This window comes from Polistes canadensis, unplaced genomic scaffold (assembly GCF_001313835.1).
Source record: "Polistes canadensis isolate GaletaPanama2010 unplaced genomic scaffold, ASM131383v1 scaffold_7, whole genome shotgun sequence".
Taxonomy (NCBI): Eukaryota; Metazoa; Arthropoda; class Insecta; order Hymenoptera; family Vespidae; genus Polistes; species Polistes canadensis.
Genome location: NW_014569554.1, coordinates 489,940 through 515,437, shown reverse-complemented (window position 1 = coordinate 515,437; position 25,498 = coordinate 489,940). Strand labels below are relative to the sequence as shown.

The 25,498-nt window shown below is 32.6% G+C and overlaps 1 protein-coding gene across 4 annotated transcripts in view; it reads left to right on the top strand.

The window, feature by feature from the left end:
• Positions 1-25,498, top strand: part of LOC106790264 (heterogeneous nuclear ribonucleoprotein K) — an 84,585-nt gene that overhangs the window by 3,127 nt on the left and 55,960 nt on the right. For 2 of the 4 annotated variants that reach the window (XM_014755080.1, XM_014755057.1), the window contains exon 1: positions 23,840-24,720. The gene's annotated coding sequence lies outside the window, so the exon portion shown is untranslated. Of the gene's footprint in view, positions 1-18,528; positions 18,592-19,776; positions 19,851-23,839; positions 24,721-25,498 lie in introns of those variants that run through there. The other 2 variants (XM_014755048.1, XM_014755040.1) reach the window with 2 other exon arrangements.

The following is a 25,498-nucleotide window of genomic DNA, read 5'->3' as shown; positions in this document are numbered from 1 at the left end:
ACAAGAATAGGCGTTAGTTTCTTTATTCTTATTTCTTGTCTCTTATATGCCACCACTATGTATGTATGTTTGTATACGAGTATATGCGTAGTATTGTTTCTTTAACTTTTTATCCTAACTCGTTATCTAACGTTCGTTAGATTGTGTGAAATTCTTTGTTTTTCTTTTTTTTTTACAACGTTTAAATAAAGAATTATCTTTTCCAAGCCAAATACGTTTAATATAAGTAACTTCTTTTTTGAATATTTTGTTATGCTCAATTAACGACAGTAGTTTATATTCGATATTTTTCACCATAAATATAAACTACATCGTTAGAACTATTTAATACAATATGAATTTATAGTAAAGCAAAAATATACAGTGTTGTATATTTAAATTTAGAATACTCTCTCCCCTGCAATGCTATATATTATAAAATATTTAATGCGAGTTATATATTAGATATGAGAAACACTTAATAAAATATTATTTTTGTATATAGATTTATAAAAATGCTACAAAATACAACGTTAATTAATTATGACACGAACTCGTGTTAATAAACATTATGCGTGATTTTACTAAATATATCTATGAATATTTGATTATATTATACAAAATTTGCAAGCTTACATATTACTCAACATACAAGTACACGTACACATATATACCTACATGTATAGAATGGTGTTTAGTGTGAGAGATAAGTTTTGGGGTAGGTCAAGTTAAGTCGGATTAGAGAGGGTAGTGTCTGATGCCGAGTCGTCGTGGGACAGAGAGTTTCTCGTGAGTTTCTGATGGTTTTAAAGGATGGAAGTGAACGAAGGGTTTGGAGGGAGGGGGTAGCTAGCTAGCTAGCTAGCTAGAATATAGTTTTCTCTCTTTCTCTGTCGTCCTCTTCATCCCTCGTGGCACAACAAAACGTTTCCAGGGTAACTAGTAGCTCACTGGTTGCCATCACAAAACTTTCCAGCTTGTGACTGAAAACATTAATGTAAGGGTTCGTTGGTGAGCACGCGCGCGCATATTGGCAAAAGGGGTGGTGGGGACGAGGTATCTAAGGGCTCAACCGCGTGCACGTTAATATGAGAGAAAGAGAGAAAGACAGAAGGGAAAACTCACACGCCCATTGACACGCGAGCACGCGGGTTTTTACTCCTACCGACTTTGTCCTCTCGTCCTAGGCGTTTCCCCCGTATTTTACCTACGTACATCTATTCTATTGTTTTCTTTTTTATTTATATTATTCCCTTTGTTCTCCCCTACCACGCATTTTGTTTAGACGCGCGCGCGTTTGCGTGTACGTGCGTGCGCGAGCATATGCGTGTGGGGGGGGGAAATGGGGAGGAGAGAGGTATATCATGCGAGCGTCGAAGATTGTCGTATCTTATCCGCTCTCTTGATATATCATATATTTTTTTAAATATTTTGTTTACTCTATATAATTATTTTTATTTTTTTATTATTATTATTATTATTATTATTATTATTATTATTATTATTATTTTCTATTCTAAAATTCTTTTATTGTTTGTTTTTATAGATAACAGAGAAGAGTCGTTTTCTATTAACAATTTTATCTTTATTTCGTTTATTTTCTATTGGCTACTTTTCAATTTTGATTGTTAGTCTAATATTTGTTAATTAATTTTATTTTCATTATGGTATTTACTCTGTATACTTGGATCGGGCAAAATTGTTTCTATGTTAGGTTTAAGACTTTTCAAATCATTTACGTATATGAAGACCGCTATAATGATCGATGCATATTTTGCATATTATTATTGAATATATATGTATATACAATTTATTACGTAACACATTAAAATATTTATATTATCGCATAAAGATTATGATGTGATAAGGTAAAATACTTGATTAATATAAAAAGACGTAGGCTTTTAGAATGCGAATTTGAAAGACACGTTCGAAAGAAACGCGTACGCGCACAAATAGCTAACATAAAAGTGACTATGCTAGGCGCGTGTTTACACCTGCTCACCGGTTTCTTAATTTGCATGAAATATAGGTTACTACGCGACCTCGGCGCTTGATATCGTACTTTTACGTTGAATAGCAACACTATACTTGTGCATACGAGGCTCTTCTTCAAAGAAATATATTTCGTATTTATTTTTTTGTGATTTTTTAATCTCTTATCGCGCAAATATGTAAATAGGAATGAAACATTTTTCTTTTATACTCTTAATTTGTATTTAAAAAAGAAAAACATAAATTATTTCAACTTCTTATTTGCAAATATATTCATTTGTTCATAACGCAACGTAGTAACGCGTGCACGAAAATGAATAAAATAAAATTAAAAAGAAAAAAAAAGAACAAATAAGAGAACGGGGGAAATAAATTTGTGGAAAATTTGTTTAATTTGAATTGAAGAAATATATAAGAATAGATGTTTATGCGGTGTGGGGGATATAACGAGAAAAATGTGCACGTTAAAATTGTAATTACTCGGTTAGTTTGAAAAGGGAAAAAACTAAAAAAGAGTGTTTTAGGAGGTCGAGGTAAACGCCTGAGACGGTGGGGAAAATACATATATGTACATACTAATAAACGCGTATACAGAACAACATATCTCATCGATTCTCTGTTTCCCCGTGCGTTCCAGTTTACCGGCTAACCTACCGGTAAACATCCCTATAAAGTGGAACGAAAAATGAATCGTTAAATTTGTTTTCCCTCTCGGTGACAAAATACGAACATTAATTTCTTTTTTTTTCTGCATATAGATAGATCACATTTATATCTCGTTACCTGTCTTTAAATATATTTTACTATTGATTCGCCAAAATGAATTTTTTCTATTCAATAATTTATTTCGATCATCGTCGATCTCTCGATTAGTTACATAATTGTAAATTATAAAAATAATTTGTCAAATAAGCAAGCAGACGTTAAATAACGCGTGTCGTAAGTGTGAACACTTAAATGCTTGAAACATGAATATTATTTCGTATTTTACAGCACGATCAATCGTATTTATTTATTATTCTTTGTCCTATTGAGAAAGTAAAGGTATTCAAAAAGTAAATAAAGATAACGAAATATTAATGCGTGTAATAAATAAAATAATTAATATCAATACTTTTTAATACCTAGCTCAATATATATACGTTAAAGAGTCGTCAATGCAAAAAGCCTCGTGCACGAGACCGTGAATTAGAATGCATGCGCGTGTGTGTGTTATTGCTTAAGAAAATTGCGACAGTATTAGAAAATTCCTCGAGTCTCTCCGATCAAAGGAGTTGTCCATTTTGGAATTACACCTCCTCCGTCTCAACCTTATTTTGTTCCACCACCACCACCTTATTTTTCTACAAGCTCGTTTTATTTCCTTTTATTCCTCCACCTTCCGTCGTTAGACTCGTTGTCGACTCGTAGGCCTTGGAACTCGAGGAGTACTTTTACGTCAATGGAATGCAACGATCAGGAGTCCGCTTCTTAATCTAGGTCTCTTGAGATTAGTATGCCGAGGAGGGATGGGATACCAATACCCAAACCCCTTCCCATTCACCCACCACCACTATCGTGCTAGGAAAATTGCATCTAACACTACTTCTTCTTTTGGATAATTCGCATCTTTATTTAATTCTTACAAATGAGGAAATTGATCAAAAAAGGAATTGATAGGATTTTCAACAAAAATTGGTCCTAATAAATTATGTTTATCTTTCTCTCTTTTTTTCTATCTTTTTATTCTTTTGATTTTGTTCTTACTAAATTATTTCACAATAATTTATTTCAAAATACATTGCGATTCGTGTCACCTACGGGACTGATTTCATTAAATACGTTGTGAAATAATACGTAAGCGCGTGGATCACCACCAATGTTTCCTCTCAAAGAAAGAAATACGTTCATTCGTTCGTTCGTTCGTTCGTTCGTTCGTTAGTTCGTGCATTATTCAATAGTTAGTCCAGCCATTCGATCTTCGTACTTTACCTTCGCACAATAATGTATTTAATACCCTTTACTAATCTGTCATTTCAACACTTGTTATTTATACGCGTGCACGCAAGAGTACAACCAGTGTGTGTATGCGTGTATGTGTGTGTGTGCTCTTAAAGTGTCTTCTAAATATCAATTATGTACATTGTTTTTTTTCTTCCTTACTAACTTTCTTTTTCAGCTCGTAAAGTCGCAACGCGAGCTTTGATTTTAAAGTTACAAATTAAATCACGCGTTTGAAAAATTACGCAAAGGTATAATTGATCATTAAAAATCAGAAGAGAATGAACATTAGTAGAGGGGGTGTGGGGTAAATAGAAGGAATGAATCGAAGAGGTTTGTGAAATGTGTTGCTCGAGCAAAAGAAAAAAAAAAAAAGAAAATTTCATCTCTTTAAACATCCATAACGTTTTCTTTAACCACAGAAGAAATTTCTCCACCTGTTAGTCGCGCAAGTCAAATGTTTACCTTAGAAGTCCTGTTAGGTACTCAAGAGTACGATAAGCGTGCATAAAAGCAAAGGACCATGATTCCGTGTGTGTATTAGACTACGGTACCGACGATGACAGGAGGTAGTAGACTTTTCCTTTGGCAAACGGTATTATATATATTATTACTTCGTATGTGTGCATTGCTGTCGACGATTATTTCTATAACTCGCATGATATATTTCCACGATTCATATTGAATGACTATTGTCGTTAAATAAATTCTGCATTTGCGGATTGTCCCAATTAAAAATTGTTTCTTCATTATAACAAAATTGAATAAAACAATGTCGTCAAGGATGGGTAGGAGGTTGGTAATAATCCACATTTGGAGAAAATAAATTGACGTTTTATATAAATTCAAGGCCAATTTGGTAAACGACGATTAATTCCAATCGTTTTTCGTTACGTCAAGGATAATGTTAAATGAATATTTCGAATTTCGGCTGCACAAAAGAATTTCTTTTTTTTTCTTGTCTCGTCGTGCTCCCCCAATTAAAGTCTTTACCATTTGAGCCAAGAGAAAAATCATATTTGCAATTACTATGAAGTAGTACATGATGTTGGATTAATGGGGATCATACTTTGCGAGAGATCAGCCTTGAATAATTGGGGCCAAATGCGTTCTCTTTCTTACTACTCACGAATGACGTCGTGTAATAATACGTACATGGAGATATGCACATTTATCCCCCGTTTTTCTTTCTTTCTTTATTTTCAGTATCATGCATTCTCCACATCGCGTCGTCATTCGGTAACGATTATAATGATTATCGTGATATTTTTTCCCGTTCGAAACTATTTACAAGGAAAATTAAGTTTGCGATTTTACAAGGTTAACGAAAAATATAATTTGTCTTTGAATTTGTGAATCATTTATGTTTTTTTTCTTTTTTTTTTTCTTATTATTATTTCCACATATTTGTAATATTTATTTCATCGATTATTTATTAATTAATGAGTTTTTTCTTTTTTGATACGAAACATTGAAAGTATGTTTTGCTGTTACATGATTTATTACTATTAACGTAAGAGATTAGAAATAGTTGGTTGAAAGTAAGAAGTGGACGCGTTAGAGATGGCCTTGAACCTGGCATTGCTCGACCTTGCCAGGGGCGCATCCTCCTTCACCCTACTTCCCCCTACCTCACCTTTTTCCACCACCTTCTCAACCACCTTGTTCTCCTCTTTTACGAGTACGAAACTTTTGCTTTCACTTAGCGTCGCATTCCTGCCCACGTGTCCTGTTTAATCCACGCACGAGATTGCTATAGTGAAAGTGAGAAAGAAGACCATTCGGTATCGTTCACTCGCAACCATGCTCTCTCTCATTCATTATTTAATCCTACCTACAGTAATTAATAATAATAATAATAATAATAATTGCTACACATTGTAATAAACTTTAATACAATAACACATCGTGCAACTTTCAAATGGGAACCGAAAATTATCAACTTATTTTTCGATATTAGTTCCCGTGCAATTTTATAATATGAAAAAAAGAAGAAGTAGATTTGTTAGGTTACAAAATCTTCAGCTTAAAAGCATACAAACAATTTTTTATTTTACAATATTTTGTCCAAAACATTCATACTGTTCATTTTTCATTTTAAAGATTATGCGACTGTTTCAATTACGTGTAATGACTCGCCTAATATCGCGTGCTGAAATATTTATTCATTCTTTCTCTTTTTTGCTTTTTACAAATTAAAGATTTATTTCTAATTGTTTTTTCTTTTAGTTTTTAAAATTAAATACTAGTTTTTAATAGACGAGAAATAAGGCCGTAAATAATTTCGTTTGCCCTTTTATCGTTACTCGAACCTAACCTGTCGGTAATTACTGGTAATTATTACAATTCTTTATTCTTTTTTTTAAATTTCATTATTATAATTATTTTCTATTGTGTCCCGTTTCTTAATACGTCAATCTTGTTGTTCATTCAGTTTGAAATGTAGAGAGAAAGCGTGGGTATTTTATCGACGCGTGTGTAACGATAGTTCTTACATCCCAACACGCGAATCTTGTCTCTTTGTAATGTCAATTAAAATCTTCTCACGATTGCTATAACATCTATTATTACGTAACGTCATTAGTATCTTTATTTGTACCTTAAGTGTGTTACAGAAAAATGTATTCTCAAATTTTAGATCAAAGTAATCTCTTACAATGAATGAATACGTACGAGATACGTATTCGAAAAAGAAATAATTATGTTACATAAGATGAGACGTTACAAAAAAAAAAGAACAATTATTCTTTTTTTTTCTCTCGAATCTCAGGTTAACGTTCGTTCAAAAATTATTAAAAAATCACAACTTTAGTTAGAAGAAAAAGTTTATATATATATATTCGACATGAAAAAATATCTTTCAAAAATGGTAAATTAATATTTTTTTGATATTAATCTCATCAAAAAACTCTTGATGAGCTTCCATTTTGTGTATATGATATAATTAATTACGCGAGAGAGAGAGAGAGAGAGAGAGACAGAATTTAGCGATCACTTTGAAAGTTTGTCTGTAACTTCTTAAAGCGGATGAAGTCACATTGAGTTTACGTAGAAATGTCGGATGAGAAATCTAAAAACGACGACGACGACGACGACGACGATGATGTTTCTAAAAGCCAACCTGCAAGTATTCGGGATGGTACTCGTGATTTGCATATTTTCGACGACATTAACGGAGATTAGTATTTCTTTTTCTTTTTCCTTTCTCTCTTTTTCTCTCGAAAAGACGTTGACCTCGGCACTCTAGTGAATTTAATGCAGACTTTCGCGAAATTTTCTTCTTCTTCTTCTTCTTCTTCTTTAAGAGAGAGAAACGTTTAAAATACGAGTAAGGAAAAAAAAATATGCGAATCTCGAAAAATCTATCATTTCAATAGTTTCGATATTTTGATAAATTATTATACGTAGATATAATAGTAGATATTTTTCGTTTCTCTCGAGAAGAAAAAAAAGATCATCCAACAATTTTTGTAGATTTTATTCATCTTGTAAAAGTGAAGAAATTTCGTATGCCTTTTCTATTTAAGAAAATTATGCAATTTTTGAAACGAGTCATCATTTATGCGCATCGCGTTTACAAATATTCAATAGAATTTTATTCTTATTTTCGTCGTTATTTTGAAAAAGAAAATTTGTGTTCGTAACCAAATGGTAATAATAATAATAATAATAATAATAATAATGTAAACAATAATACTCGTCCAAGTAAATTGAATTGAAATATCGCTATAAAAAGAAAAAGAAAATTAAAAAAAAAATGTTCATTAGATAATATCCAACGGCGAATGCATCTCGATAGAGTTGCATGATAATTCAATTATTGTTCTATTTTAGACGAGAAGTTAATTGAGATCGTTCGTTATAATTGATGTTATTATATCTCTTCTTATGCATAAATTAATAGAATTTAAATTTGCACTAGAAAAATAATATATTTTCAAGTGTTAAAACATTTAACAATTAATTTATACACGTAGAAAATGATTATTTCGATCGTTATAGTTAGGTTTTCGAATCGTTAGGTTCGTGACCCGTATTCTATTGTACATATGTATTACATGGTATGATGTAGTATGTATACGCATATACATATATAATATATAATCGTGTACATATGTATGAACTTTGGCAACGATTTCCTTACTCAGCGAGTTCTCCTTTTGGTTATAATCGATCGGCCCTTATAACGGCCCTCGACCGGTCCTAGACTCGGCCCTCGATCAATTCGATGACTCTTGACTTTTCTTAGTCGTCTAGAAAATATCTCATTAGATTGTTAATAATTATTTATCGTCGACGCGACATTTCATTATTCAACAACAACAACAAAATATTCTTTCATTTAATCTTACGTTTATATCTTGAGGAAAAAACAATTATCGGTTGAATTTTTCTTTGCGTCGAATTTTCGAATAATTAACATTCTTATCTTTAACGCGTTGTTGTGTTGTGTGTACACTTTATTATTTTTTCACAATAGTTATTACGATTTTTCTATCGAGTTGTCTTAAAAATAGATCGAACAGCAAATACCAGACAAGACTTTCGAGTATTCGATAATTTTGTATTATTAATGATAGTTTCGTGTGTCGTGAGCAATAGTTTTTGTTTCTGTTATATTATATATTTGATAAATATTTAAAAAAACGATTAGAAGAAAACTTGGACGATTTAATAATCGATCGTTCGTAATTTAGGTTAAATCAACAAAATTCCGATGATCAAATTGAAAATTCTATTAGAAATTTTGCATTTTTCTTTCTTCTTTTTTTTTCTCCCAACAAATTTATAATCATATTGAAATATGTTTAAAGAGAAGCACTAGCGCACCACCCGTGTGCATACGGAAAAAAGAAAAGAAGAAAAATTCATTAGTCTCGGCGAAGACGATGATACGACGAATGATAGAAATCGAATTTGGTCACGCGACATTTTGAGATCGTTTATTTATTCATTTGGTTTTTTTCTTTCTTCTTCTTTCTCCTTTTTTATCATTGCCAACCGTAAAGGGAGAAAATCATCGTTTCACTTGCGTCCTGCTACGCATTCGCTTCGATATATTTTTCTTGTGTTTTTATTCTCTTTTTTTCCTCTCTCCCTTTTTTTTTCTTTTTTTTTATCTCACCGAACATATCTTCGCATCATAATGGATCATGCATTATGCTCGATGCCCTTTACGTTCACGCTTGCGAGTAATTAGGCTATTCTAGCGTATCTCTTCGGTATATCGATCGATCTATTGGCTTTCTACATACAGACTGGTTCAAAAGTTATTATATAGATTATTTAAAAAATAGTATTTCTCTTTATAACAAATTCGAATATAATTTCATGTAGAAAAAAAATTAAAAAAAATATACTCGTTCGAAATGATTTTTAATTATTTCAATAGATTTATGTAACACTTTGAAGTGGGGTGGTGGTCATCGTTATGTTATTGATTAATAGGGGGACACAAAATGATTCGATTATTAAAATAGTTCAAGGATTTTTGGGTTACCCTGTAGATGCATGCGCATAAATGTTCGCGCGTTACACGTGGAATTGAAAAGGGGGTGGTGATGGTGGTGGTGATAAAATAGGAGCTACGGAATGCGGATACTTTTTATTGCGATTGTGCGAATTGCGGACACGAAGAAGGGTTACGAGGGCAATCATAGGGTCAGAGTATAATCGGGTATCGAATCATCGTGAACTTTACAAATGGGTTGAATACTCGCAAATTCAAGAGGGCTTTTCGATACTCGCTTTTAATGGTACTTACAAATTGTGTTGATGAGAGTTTTCGAATATTTTTGGTCTTTTTCGTTTTTATCATTTTCTAATTCTACATCCTTTAATGAGATCCCCCTTAGATATGGGTATGGGTATTTTTATATTATAATTTATCAAACGTATCGAATTATTTATCGATGTTAATTTTATTTAATAAAATAGCGATTGTTATGATGTATTTGTGTTAAATTGATAGAATCTATATATATATATATATAAAGTAAATTATAAATGTCTTCTTGGAAAGTAAACGATCAAAGATTTTCCCACGTATTTCTTATTAAATAATTCAAATGTGTGTAAAATGAGAAAGAGAGAGAGAGAGAGATAGAAAATAATCTGACAATGAGTACGTATGAACAACTTTTGAAGTAATTTACTTACGGCTAAAGGACGAAGTATTGGCAACTACGTAAGTGTTGGTGGGTAGTGGTTTATAAGAGAATAAGGATCCAGGCAGCTTTAAAAAATGCATGAATTGAGATTTCAGGTAATCGTGGGTAAGTTGCCGACTGGAGTAAGAAAGAAAGAAGGTAAAGAATAAAAATGGGAGCGTCGATCCAGTTAATGTTCGACGTGTTCGCATAGAAATGGACGCCTACCATGACCTCGCAAAACTATTTTATACTTTTTTTTTTTTTTTTTATATGTATATATATATGCTATTCTTTTATAGACAATCCATAAAAGTATATATATATATATATATATGATAGAGAAAGAAAACAAATTAAGTTAGCAGAACTTTAAACCTTTCTTCATTTAAATTGAAATAACGGAAAAGAACTATTATATATTTTTTTATTATATTTTTTATATTATATTTTTTTTTTGTTTTTTAAATAAACAATAACTATATTGCTAGAAAGATCTTTACTATTAAATAATAATAATCGTTAAAGAAATTTATGAATGTATCCATCCACACTTATAGAGTAGCCCGCAACTGAATCGATAAACGGTAAATACAAATTATTTTTATCAATAATAATAATAATAATAATAATATTTTGTCAATCGTTAAAACACACAATATCGGTAATAGAATTAACATATAAATTAATCAAGAATTCTATTGTTTAATATATTAAAAACATTTAACGATACTTTTTTATCGTTTCAATAACTACAACAAAAACGAATGATTTTTAATAATAATATTTTTGTAATTTTAGAAACTATCCCTCTTTTCGTCATTTTCTCCTTAGACAAATTTTCTTACAAATTACAATATAGAAATAAAATCATATACATATATGAAAAGTTTCATATACTATAATATATATTCGGACACACGCGAATGATAGTAGTAGTCGGTAATAGTCAGTCAGAGAAGCATTTACTCGCTTTTCGATATTATCCGCCCCCTTTCGCGAATGCCAATTATATCATTTCACCCCCTCCCTCAAGGTAAGGACTATTATAGTTACGTTCCGTATGTCCCTTGTCTTTTCCCTTCGCGTCGATTCCTCCTCGTATACATATACTAGTCTCCAACTCGTAACGTAAATTGTATCTCACACGTACACACACACACACAAATATTAATATCTCTTGACAATATATAACCCAACGTCGATGGAAATTACAGTTGGACGAGGTAGGAGAAAGACTGTATCCTCGTTTTGTCGTGAAAAGAAGAAAGGGGTTGGAAAAAAGGGCTTGTCCTCGGTGGACTGGGGCGGAGAGGTGGGGTGGGGGTGGGGGTTGAAGGAGGTGAGCGATCGTTCGTGCCGCGAGACACGAAATTAAAGCCACTGCCGTGGAAATCGTGTTGGTGGTGGACGTGGTAGAAAGATGGTAAAAGGGGGGAACTGTTTCTCAGGTATAAACGGAGTTAGATGAGGGAGAGCAGTGGCAGGGGGGTTGGGGGTGGGTGGGTAGTTTCGAAGGGCAGAGTACGCTCGAGTAGGTGGAGAAGAAGAAGGAAGACACGTTTGCAACGGCCAACTCTTAGATCGAAGCTTTACAACTAATATTCTAACAACACTTTTGTAATAGATAGAAAGAGAGAGATATATAGATATACACGTATGTTTAACTGTTGTATTCTTCTTGGCGAACTGCATATTGGGGTGGCTTTAAGGGGGGGTGGTGGTTGGTGGAAAAGGCGGTGGATATCAAATATGCTTGGACAGATGCATCGTCCCACAGTAGTTTGCCATTCTTACTCGGACGGTTTCTCTCTATCTTTTTCTATCCTCCTCTTAAACCACCCTCTTAGAACTCCCTACTTATTCCTTTTATATTTTTTCTTTTTTTCTTTCTTTTTTTTTTTTTTTTTTATTTATGTCCGCCGTTCGTTCTTCTTATCGTTTGCTTTCTTTCTTATTTATTCCTCGAATTTCTTCTTTTTTCTTTTTTTCTTTTTTTTTTTTATCCAATTTTTTTTCTTTAATATGATTTTTACTATTATTATTTTTATTTTTTGTTAAGAGACGTGTATACGTCTTTATTCGTAGAACTTTTTGCAGGATATTATCAATCATGCGAACAAATTCTTTGTACCTTTTATCACTGTATTCTTTTTTTTTTCTTTTTCTTATCTCTCATTTTTATCTATACGAAGGAATACCATGCAGGGTTATCAATCATGCGATTTCTTGAAGACTTTTAATGATTCTATTTTATCTATCTATCTTCTTTTTGTTTCTTTTTTTTTTTTTACTTAATTATTTTTGATTTTTTTTTTCCTTCTCTTTATCTTCGCCAATATTATTAATAATAATAATAATAATAATAATAATAATAATAACGTCCAGTTGTTAATGAATATCTACAGGTAGATTTATATGATAGATACATTATTTTGATATTAATTAAATTTCCTTAATTTAGATTTAAAATATATCAAAGAGAGAAAAGTTTGATTAATTATGTACAAAAAAGAAAAGAATTATTCGATCAATGAACGAACGTGCCCTCGTAAAATATTGATACCAAGAATAGTTTACAATAGCATAAAGCGTTTTATATTATCAACCCACTACTTTTCGATTATGTGGGTATCATATCTATGTGGAATACGACCTATGTTTCGAGTACTTTTGATTGCTATAGCCTACGGTATAATAGAACAACGCTGTACAATTTTGGCTTATGTTTTTAAATGATAAGAAAATGACAATTAAATTATTACAAATTGTTTAAATATTAATCAAATTACGTATATAATTAATGGAAATGCTTAGAACGCCATAACATCATAGCAGCAGCAGCAGCAGCAGCTCTTATAAGTATTTTTATTTTAATTATTAATTTACTTTGACAATTGTGACTAAAATTAAATGCGTTCCTTTTTTTTTTTCCTTTTTTTTTTTCCCCTAATACTCTTACGAACAAGTATCTTTATTATTGTTCTTTTCGAGTATTTTTTTTTTCCCCAACTTATTTTTCTCTTTTTGCAAACTTAACGCGAACATGTGGAGTTAGAACACTTATAAGTTTCTTTCTTTTTATATTCAAGTTACAAGTTTTATCGATATTATTCATGCATTGTAAATGAACGCGAATACACGTGGTGGTGGATAGTACGATATTTTTCTTGAATATTTTATTATTTTACAACATACTCGTATGGTCATTATATTTGTCTCCGTCAAGTCTTTAGTTTTGCACATATGCGTTATATATGCACAAATTTAATAAATAACACATATACATTTTTGTATACATATATATATATATATATATATATATTAATTTTATTATATTATCTCACACATGTAAATTTATGATTCGATGGAATAAATTTGACTCGATTCGTTTTCATAACTTTGTTGGAGAGAAATTCTCGTGGAAAGAACGTTTATGGTTTCCCGTATTTTCTCACAATCAGATGTATCGAGAACGTGCGCCTTCGCTTTCACGAATTCTCTCCTTTCTCCCCGTCGTCCCCGTCTTCCCCGTGTGCCATGGAAAATCTTCCTAGAGTGTCGTAACGCGCACTTTTATAAACGCGAACAAATTATTTCTATACTTTTTCTTTTCAACATATTTGTTTTACGATAATTCAACAATACATTTTTATAACATTTTTAAACAACCACCATGACAAATATTTGTTCGCGTAGCGAACACTTTATTTACGTATGTGCATTCTTCTTCTTACTTATTTATTTATTTATTTATTTTTCTCGAACTACTAAAAGTTATTCTGGAAAGAAAAAGGAAAAGAAAAAAAAAAAGAGAGACAAGACAAGATCCAAAATGAAAAACATTATTCATAGGAGAGGAAATAGGAAGATAATATATATATATATATATATCAAAGAAAAAGGTATGCACTTTGTTGGAAAAATACGAACTCCTAGTCGAGAGAGGAGAAGACGTCGAAAAAGTCAGCGAAATTCAATTCACCGATATATATTGTTTCCTTTTTTTTTTTATTATTATTATTTTAGATATATTATATCCGCCGTGATCTATTTGTCGTAAGCGATAAAACGATAAGACGATAAAAACCGATTCGAAAATGTTATATTGCATATATACCCCCCTCTCCCTCTCCTTCCCCCTGTACAGGATTGGCCAAAAATTCTTATTAACTGATTTTGTAAATAATTTACTTCTCTCCCCTTTCTCGCAACAACCCTCAACAAAATTCGTAGACTGCTTTTTTTCTTGTGGATTTGATTTTAAAACGACAAGTTTGAACAAATTTTGAAATAATTTTACTAAAGTTTTCGCGCGCAGAGAAGAGTTGTATTATAAAATAATTGTTAAAAAATTTGTTTATATATTTTTCGAACTTTTGTTTTATCCTGTACACTCGCGCGTAATAATATACGTACGTGTACATTTATATGAACGTGATTCGTGATAGTATCTGTGTATATAAAACTTCATAGAAGTTTCTTCGTAGATTTACGATTCGTTCGAAACGATAGGAAGCATTTTCTTTCGGTACCGAGATGATTTATTTTACGACGACGTCCGAAAAGCAAGAAACTCCCCCACTGAGATGAACTCTCGGAAAGAACAAGGGGGGGGGGAATATCTACGCGGATATTATATATTAGCTGTTAACCTTTTTTTCCCTTTTTTTTTTTCTTCTTCTTCCCCATTTCATTATACGAAGGAATCATTCAACGTTTTTCATATTTATCACGCGTCAAACTTCATTCTTAAAACATCAACAACAACCCAGTTGCGTTTTCTTTACCTTTTTTTTTTCTGATCGAAGTTATTTATTCGTTTACAATAAAAAATAAAAATCCCTTGAAAAAAATCTAGACAAATCTACTACGAAAATAATATATAATAATTTATATTATGTAATTTTTTTGCTTTTTAAACAAATATATATATATTTTTTTTTTTCAAAATTACTAATAAAGAAACTAGTAGTAATAGTGGATGATAGCGAAGTATAGTTAGCTTAGTTAGCACAGCGTAAGAGTGTACGGATGAAGGAAGAAGAGGAAGAAGAAAAATAAAAAGAAAAAGGGTAGAGTAGGTAGAGTCCATTGTCCTCTTGGTGGCTTCTCGAGCCGGTTTGGAAAGTCGAAAAAAATCGCGTACTGCAGGATGGAGGGTGGAGGAGTAGAAAGGGAGGGGCGGGGGAGGGAGAAGGGCAATCGGATAGAAAGGGATAGAGATGGAAAACTACAAGTAATACTCCTCGGTGGTTATTCCATCTTTCTCTCTCCCTCTTTCTCTTTCTAGCTTGCTTATGGTGCTGTGGTACTGGTACTGGTTGGTGGTACTGGTACTGGTTGGTGGTACTGCTGGTGGTTGGATGAAAACAGTTTCGAGGAATCTTTCTCACGGCCTTAGGCTATTCTACGACCGCAAATTACTTTTAACACTGGAGAAATATTATAAAAAAGAAAGAAATAATTAAAAAAAAATAAAAAAGAAGCGATAGATGATGAGCGGGGAGAGAAAAATTTTCTATCACTCTCTTGCACTTTCTTGTTTTATATGTAGGTATGTTTTTTTTTTTTTCTTTCTTTTTTTTGTATAATTTTAATATTCAATCTACCGATTATTAATCAACAGTTTTGTCATTTTATTTTCTTTCTTTCAATGCATAATTATTACCTTCCTCCTATATATAATTTTAATAAATTGATATACTTTTTTTTTCGTTTTAGCATTTACCTATGGTGTCCATCATGTATTAGCATACAAATTATATATAATATACAAATGTGAATTCTAATTTAATTAAATATGAATATATTAAAGTAGTATATATTCCTCGTTAATTCAATAATTGCAAATTTGTTCTCGTTTACATATTATCATTTTAGATAGTTTTCTGCCCGCATATTCAGATCATTGTTTTTATCAAACCGTTAAACGTGCGCCTACGAAGCAAAACACCTACAGTTTAACTATGATAAATTCTCTTTCTATGATCTAGCCAGCTTCTTCTCTCTTTCTTCTTCTTTCTAATACAGAGAAGACCACTCTGCCAACTCAACCAACTTTGTCTCTCTCTCTCTCTCTCCCTCCCCCCTCTTCTATGCTCCCTCCTCTTCTCTTATACTCTCCATTTCTCTTCGAAGTTACTCGTGATTTCCGTACGTTCACCCTTTTCCGGTCATCACCCTTTCTCTCTCCCCTCTCTTTCCTTCTCTCTCTCTCTCTCTCTCTCTCTCTCTCTCTCTCTCTCTCTCTCTCTCTCTCTCTCTCTCTCTGTTTCTTTAGTTCTGGCCTCTCATCTTTCGTCTCACTCTTCTTCACGACTTTGGAACGAGTTGGAACACTCTCTTCCGACATTATTGTTTTCCTTCCGATCGACTTCCGGGCTCCTATCCCGTTCTTTTCCTTTTTTTTCTTCTTTTTCTTCTTCTTTCTTTATATTTTTCTCCTGCAGAACTCTACTTTTTCTTTCGAGAAAGAGAAAAAAAAAACGATGATGGACCAAATTCTACGAATTGCATGCAAGAATATTATCTCCGATCCATTTTATTATTTTCATTCTGTGTGGTTCTCGATAATTTTACAATATATATATTTATATATATTTTTTTGTTCGCATAATTTGTAAAAGAATTGTTACAATATTATCGCGCCGTCCTATTAAAATTGTAAAAAACATTGAGAGAAGGAATGGTATGTGTGTTGTTGTTTTATTGGTCGATTGGACGTATAGGAGGTTAAAAAATTAAGAAGAAAAAAAGAAAAGAAAGAAATAAATAAATAAAAATAGAAATAGAGAGAGGACCGATCGCGAATTTAATCAGTCAACGGAATTGGCGATCACGTTCTCGTGATATTAAACGACAAGCCAGGTTAGCGTGCCGAGTAATACGGTTCCCATTTAAAAAGAAGCCGATCCAATCGAATTAGTTTTCATGGAAAAAGGATTTTCGCGTATGAATGCGCGCGCGTACACACACACACACTTGCGATAATATCTAATTTTTTCTTTTTTAAATGAAATTATTTATTAGATCGCGTCTTGTCGTACAGTCATTTGATATTTTTCATATTTATATTATATTATATTACATTACTTTGAATTTTTTTTAATTTCGCTTAGCCGAAAGGTTAGAACGATTTCTTCCCCATGGGGATAGGGATGGGGATAGGAATGGGGGTGGGAAAATCACTAAAAGAAAAAAACGATCTCTTCTTATTTGAAGATTTCTAACAACCGTGAGAGACACGTTCTTTTCTTATGTTGTTAAGGTATCGGATAAAACAATCGTTGCTGGTTGGTCGGTTTAATTGTAATCATGGTCAATAAATTAGTTTCTTTTTTTTCTTCTTACAACGAAATTACTTCAACAAATTCAATGACGTTACTTACAATAGTATCATCTTTATGCATAGGATTAAATTATAATATTAGTATATTATATAATATATATCGAATATAAATGAAAATCTTAAAAAGAATTTCTTACCATTTACTTTTGACTTCGAATGGTTCACCAAAAAAAAAAAACAAAAGGCAAAGTTAGAAAGAAAAAAAGGAAAAGAGAAGGATAATTCTCTCAGGAGTGGAAGATAGAGAGGAATAAAATAATAAGAGAACCTTGGAGAGAACTTTAGTAGAAGTAGGTACCAATGGTGTACCTGGATAGAGCTTTTACCCTGTAGAATCGTACCTCCTGAAAGTTATCGTCGTTAATCGTGCATGGGTGGCGAGAGAAAGCACCCATAGAGAAAGAGAAAGAAAAAGAGGGGGTAGGGCTTAAGGGGTGGGAGGATAAAGAAGAGAAAGAAGGGCAGAGGGAAAGGGAAAGGGGCAAGGGGGTGGATCTCTATGTGTACTGCAAAGGTAGCAACGTAGAAATATCGACCGTTGGATATGTTGTTGATGCGAATGGTAACCATGGATAACTCGAGCCGATCGACCAATTGCGATCCTCGCGGTGGCCGTATTCGACCAATCGGACATTCGGTATGCTGCCGGTTTTTTGATTGGGCGATATCGGGGATAAGAGACCAGTTCGAGGCCACCGAAACCCACAAACGGACGTGAACACATCAAGTGGAGAACGGTCTCTCTCTCTCTCTCTCTTTCTCTTTCTCTTTCTCTTTTTCTCTATCTTTTTCTATTATTTTCTATCTGTCCATCTCTTTCTCTATTTTTTCATCTTGACCAAAGACATATCGCATATAACATCGACATAGTCAGTTTTCCTATCATTCCTATTTTGAACTCTTATCCAGTTCAGTCCAACCCAATTCAGTTCAGTTCAGTCCAATCCAATCCTCGTAATCTTTACTTTTCTTTCTTTCTTTCTTTCTTTCTTCTTTGAAAGTATCTCCTATGCATTTAACATAGTCATTTTCATTTACTTTCCCGTTTGACTTAGAACATTTCTTTTGGATTAGGATTCCGTTCTCTCTGGTTTCGCGTATGAGCCTACGGGGATTCCAGGATCGCTACGTTATTGCGTAAGATTTATTCATTATTTTTGGTTTTGATTGTAAACCAATCTCAACAACACTCGAATATAATTTTTGATTGCACACCAATCACATATTGGAAGCACATCAGCACCACCTGTATCATCAGCCCTGCACACCACCACCTTGTTAATCTCTTCGACACTTTACTTTTCATTTGATTTATTATATTTTTTTGTTTTATGGTAGTCAAGGCTACTAAAAGAGGGGGTCCGTAGTGTTTAGGAATATTTTCTGCGTCGCACAATAGTTTTCATAAGTGACAACACATTTATGATTCTAATTTCCACTAGGCACTATGATGGTATTGTAAACTGGTGTGTAGTACGTAACGTAAGAGTTATTTCTGTAACTGGGAAATGAATCATTATTGTAGACTTGGGTTTCGTGCATGCAATCCTGTCTGCAAAATTCAAAATGATGTCTATTTTGAAAATCATTCTAAAGAATATATTTATAGTTTTTCGAAATAGGATTAAAAATCGTTTGAACAAATTTTCTTCTATATGACGATTCGAAAATCAATTCGATGAAAAGAATGATCAAATTTTGTGTTGCGAGATTATCAAGAAGTTAAAAATAAGATTTACTTGTTCTAATCTACGTTATCTATTTATCTCGAGATAATTATATTAACTACTACGAATTATTGATTGTCGGTTATTCAAGATATCGCATCAACGGCAATAAAACAACAACAACGAATAAAATAAACGTTTTCAATCGTTTGCGGGGGGGATTTTTTTTGTTTATAAGTGATTGATAAAATCGAATTAGAAAAAGGGTATCGTGTTTTATACATATCGAGTCGTTTAAATATTAGTCTGTTTGTCTGTTTGCGAGTGGAAAAAATAAAAGGTGTTAGAAAAGAAAACGTGCTTCTTTTTTCTTTTTTTTTCTTTTCATAGAGAAAGAACACGATATAGACCAAGATTATGGGGTGTTAGAAACAGTGCAGCTGGCAAGAGGAAATTGCGTTGGCATTTTACGGTGGTACCGTAGCAAAAGATAGGATTACAAAAGTTTTTATCCCCCGTTGCATTTACCGCGAGTGCATCAAGAGAAAAAAAAGATTCAACGCGTTCTTGTCTACCGTTATCTCTATTGTACAAATCAACAATACAATTTATCAAATTTTACCGATTACTAATAAATATCATTTTTAAATTTCAGTTAAAGGAAATCGGGAAGGGTACCGATACGACCCACGATTTTTTCCTATCATCTTGGATAAATTCAACTGTTAGGTGAGTTTATTTGTTCACATTTATCTCTCTATCATACAATTTCAATAATTTCTTCTTTAAATTTCTATCGCAGAATATTAATCGCTCATAAGCCAATTCGGTAGAAGTTTTAAAAAAATAGACATTGGGTTTATTATTCATTTGATCAGAAAAGTATATTAAATCTTTTTACGTAGAGGGGATATTCAAATAAAAAAAAAATATGAATATTTATTAAGACAATAATAGCAGCATTTGAAAAATTTAAGGATTTACACCTTTTGCCAATTGATATGGATAAGAAATGATATAAAACATACAACAAATAATATAATAACATTTGTTGTCTTAAAGTTAAACGTTTATTCATCGTTACAAACGTCATTTTCTTCCGATTGGTTTTTTGGGCGACTTGCATAACAAATTCCTTATTAAAAGAAAAATCTGTAACTTCGATTCGGGTTTATTACTCCATACGACATATCACGACGTACAAGTTCACCTTCGAATAATTTGTTGAAAATAATCGGTCTTTCCTAAATATACGGGATAATATTGACAAGGTATGAAAATTTCGCCATTGTGTACTATTATTAATATTATTATGAGTATCGATTGGACTTTAAATACTCATCGTTAAATATTTGTATTCCCCACATTTAATTGATCCTATTGCCAACAATGTGCGAAATTGAAATCAAAGAAATTCCATTTAAGTTTCATACCCCAAACAAAATTCTATACAAATTTGTTGTATACCATAGATTTTTCGTTTACCCACTTCGTTTATTTTCGAGTTGTGTTATATTATTCGAACGTGTCTATGAGTGGGGAGAGGGCGGGGGTTTATTGTATCTCATACACACATTCTAACGCACTGGTTCTTCTAATTATCGTACATAGTCCGCTTTCTTAGCCCGTCACCTTTTCTTGCACACGAGTAAAATAGATTACTATCGTCTCATTGTTTCAAGTAACGAGCGTGACCGTATACTTTTTCTTAGAAAAAAGGACGACCGGCCAACGGAATCACATTTTCCATGCCACTCCTTATAAGATCTCACTCTGTCTCTCTCTTCTCCTTATTTTTTTCTATTTTTTTTTCCTTTTTCATCATACGCGTTTCCTGGATTCGCATTTCTTTATTTCTCCCCGCAATTCTTATGATTAATATTTTCAATTTAAATTTGTTTAAATATTTTCAATAATTTTCTAACGCGATTTGTTTTATCAAGGAGACAATCAAAATAATGGGGAAAGAACATGTTTGCCACTAAAATTGAGAGAAATAGTTTTAATGTAGGAAAGGAAAGAAAAAACGAAAGGGACAAACGGAATTCTTTCTTTCTTTCTTCTTCTTCTTCTTCTTCTTCTCCCTCCCCTTTTCATCCCCCATCACCTTTTTTACTCTTGGTAAATCGTAGAACGAATCACACAAGCGTGACTATGAATCTTCGCGCTTGCCTCAACCGTGAAATCATCGGGAGTACCGTGTTTTTCCATTTCATTTCTTCATTGGCTCTGTCTTTATCTTTCTTTAACGTTGAAATAATCGTAGAACAAGAGAGAGAAAGAGAGAATGAGTGAGTATAGCAACGCCATAACGCTATTATCGCTAATTCACTCCCTCCCCCTTTCTACCCCACACTTTCGAGTTTTCTTTCGAGATCATTATCTTAATCGTGATTCATATTATTTTATTACACGTTCTACGCTCGTCAATTACGTGTTAGACAACGATACAACTCATTGTTTTATATGTTCGAGCTATGATCGCTAATTCTTTCTTCTTCTTCCTTTTTTTTTTTTTTTTAATAAAAGTAATAGAAATTTATTTCTGCCTTATTTATGTGAGTTAAAAAAAAAGGTTTTCGAACCGATCGTTGTATTATATAATTTCCTTTATTATTTTCTTTTGTTATTTATGTTATGTTAATTATTTTTTCAAATAAAATACCGATGACGCATTCGCAATTTATTCCTTTGTAAAATAAAATTAAAAAAAGAAAAAAAAAATGAATAAAACGTTTATATACTCGTGGTTTTGGTGAATTGTAATATGTATTTTTTCGTAGTTAAAAAAAAAAAAAAAAAAGAATTATCAAAGGAACGTTTGCCATGCACAAAGTGTACTTACTATTTTTTTTTTGTTCTTTGTAATATTTAACCCAATTTATTCTTTTATTTTATTTTTTTTGTCTTTCTCTTTCTTTCTTAATATTTCATGTCGAATATAATTGACCGAACCTATCTCTCTCTCCTTTCTGTTTTATGTAAATTAGGCTTGTTGTACGACGATTGACCGAGTGTGATGATCGAGATTTAAAAAACACTTTAGTCATCTTGTTATGTCATTGTAAAAGATGACAAAAGTACTATTTCAATGAGAAAGGAAAAAGAGAGAATTGAGGACAAGTATCAACTCTCTTCCATCTTTCTTCCCCCCCCCTCTCTATTTCTTCCCTTTACTTTCTTTCTATTTGACTCTTTTTATATTAACGAGGTTCTTTGATCGGTTATTCGTGTCTTCGTGGTTTCAAGTATCTCCGGTGAAACCCTACTCGATATTATTCTAGACGACAACTACGAAGACGACTACTACGACGGAAAACCGGTTATGAAAATCTTCCTTTATTATTTTCTAATTTTGCCAATATAACTCCGACGTATCTGACGAATCTCGCGCATTTCCTATTTTTTTTTTATTATTATTTTCTTTTTGTTTTATTTCCTAATATTATTGACACGCGCGGTGGCGGTGAGATGCGATAGGCTTAGAAGAAATTCGAAACCATCGGATTTATTTCTTGTTTTCTTTTTACGTCTCAAATTGCCAATTACATTTTAACCCTGGTATGATAATATTTATTTCTTTTTTTGTTTTTATTTGATTAATTAAATCAAATTGATTAATTAGAAAATGTAGTAATAAATCTTTGAGACGAATCAAAGAAGCGAGAGAGTGTTTTTTTTTATTTCTTTTGTTCAAACGTAATCCATACTTAATATTGTGACATTTGATTGAAAATCTTTTGACACTGTAGACAGAAAGGATCATCACTCTAGGGTACGAAACGTGAAAAATAATAAATACAATTAGAGAGAAGATACTATCGAGTGAAATCGGTGATTAGCACGTATAACATCAAACTGTTCACGCGAGAGAAGTGAAAGTAACAAACAACAACAACAACATAGTCGTACTCGACAAAATATTCAAAATTATGCGTAAGAATTTAAACGAAAAAAGCAAAAAAAAAAAGAAACACACGTGTGTGTGTGTGTACGCGTGCGTGACCCAATAATCAAGGAATATTACCTCGATGCTAAATTATCGTCTCTAAAGGGTTGGTGGAAGAAGGGGTGCTAAGAGCATCCCTCTTTCTGGTAAAGGGCTACAACATTATCAACGAATCCATTATCAGCGAAATTCGATTATACTATCGTTGCTGCTATTCTCGGTCATGGATACGACCCGTTTCCTCCCCCTCCTCTCTTTCTCTTTCACATACCATACATACGTGTACTAAAATTAGAAATCTATGTATATAGATGAAGTAGTAATATACATGAAAATTTTATACAAATATTATTTCATGCTTCATTTTTTTTTTTTTTTTACATCTACCATAATGATGTTACTTCTGTAATTATTCGGATATTATTACACGCACACATACGCGCATTTATTTACACGTATGTAATACCACATTAAGCTAATAATGCGTAGTTTTGAAAAAAAAAAAAAAAAAAACACGTAAATAGAAAAAAGCGAACGTTTCCAGTACGTGCACCCTTACCCACCCCCACACACATACATCTTCCATTAAAAAAGATGGCAAGATATAGACGTAAGGGGTAAAGAGTCGAAAGAAAAGGCGAGTAGGTGGGTAGGGTTGGATGGTGTTTGATGGTGGTGGCAGCAGAGGTAAGAAGGGGAAGGAAGGGTCGAAAGGGATGATAGAGAGAAAGCGCACGCGCGGTGACGCAACAATATGGTGAATTCTGCGAAAAGCAGTCCAGTATCCACCCGACCATCAGCTGATCGATATACTTCCGCACACACGCCACGTCATACGCGCGCGACACGCATGTCACGCATCGTGTTAAACGTTAAGCGTCGTTCCAACGTCAACCTAGTTCCTTCTTGTTTATTAATCATCCTATTTTTATCTTCCACGCACACCAATTATTATCATTTTCCATACTTTACCGACATCGCAACAACCCACTACTACTATTACTACCACCACCTCGTACATTTGTTTCCCATAAAACACCATCGTATCGCGAATTTCCTCGACAATCTTTTTCAAATCCATGAGAAAGGGGCGTATGATCATTCGTTGAACCATTATTGACCCCCTTCTACGATTATTCCTTTATTCCATCCGTCCTCCCTCCCTACCCCTCTTATTCATCCTCATCCTTCTTTTTCTTCTTTTTCTTCTTTTCCCTTTTCTTTTGCAAGTTGGTGGCATTGGTGGTGGTGGTATCATCGTTCGAGAAGGAACACTTCGCGAATCGCGATTTCCGATTACGATGCATCATCTCTAAATGCATCCGTAAATGCATTCTTTTCGTTCTACGTTAGTAGTAGATAGTAGTACGACGCTATACGAATTATAGCGATCGAATTTTGTGGTTGTATTGTGACTAAACATTCAAAGAAATATTATCGTTGTAAAAATACTTTTGTCAAAAAGTATTTCGACTACGACGTCTTGGTGGTGATCGTTTACGATTTTCTGTAAAAGTAAAAAAGTAAAAAAAAAAACTGGATTTTTCAAGACCCCAAATTATTTCGGATATTATTGTTCGTACGAAAGTTCATCGTCTCGAAGAAAGAGGAAACCTTTTTGCTGGTGGAGTTGGTTTATTATTAACGTTGGTTCGTATTTTCTCTAAATATTTCTATTCCATTGCATTTATTTTTTTTGTATTCTTGTTCTTCTTTCTACTTTTGTTTTCCGTTCGGCTTATATTTTTTTTTAATTGCGGCTTTAGTCGGAGATTAACTTTTCAAATTGGATCGCGTTAGGATTATTCGCGTAATTGAGGAAACTTTATTCTTTCGCGCGTGGTATTTCTTTTTTTTTTTTTTTTATATTTTGTATAGACCAAAATATTGCGTTATTACGCTAGCTGATCTTTTTTTTTTCCTTCTACAAAAATTGTTCGTCTAATTGCCGTGTATTTTATGATTTGTCGAATTAACTTTGAGAATTTGTTTGCAATTCATTTTCAACGAGTTAGAGTATCCTCCGTGTCTATTTTTAAAATTATTATTAATAATTTTTTCTAATCTTCGAGATAGTTGAATTTTTTTTTTTTTTTTTTTATTTTGAAGACCAGATCGTTTAGAAAAATTCCTCGTCTATTCTTTTAGTCATCCTGTGTGTGTGTGTGTGTAGAATACCTAACCAAAAACGAGTCTTTTCAACTCTTCTCTTCTTTCAAAAAAAAAAAAAAAAAAGAAAAACAAGAAGAAAAACGTTTTCCCTCTCTTTCTATCTTTTATTTTTGCTTTCTCTTTGCGTCCATCCTTTTTCTCTTTTACTTTTATACACAGTGGGACCGTTTAACGTTTTCGTGAACAATTTTCCAGGTTTTCTTGTCCCACTTCTGAATTTTCAATGAGGGATAAGAACAACCCCCTGGAGCTACCA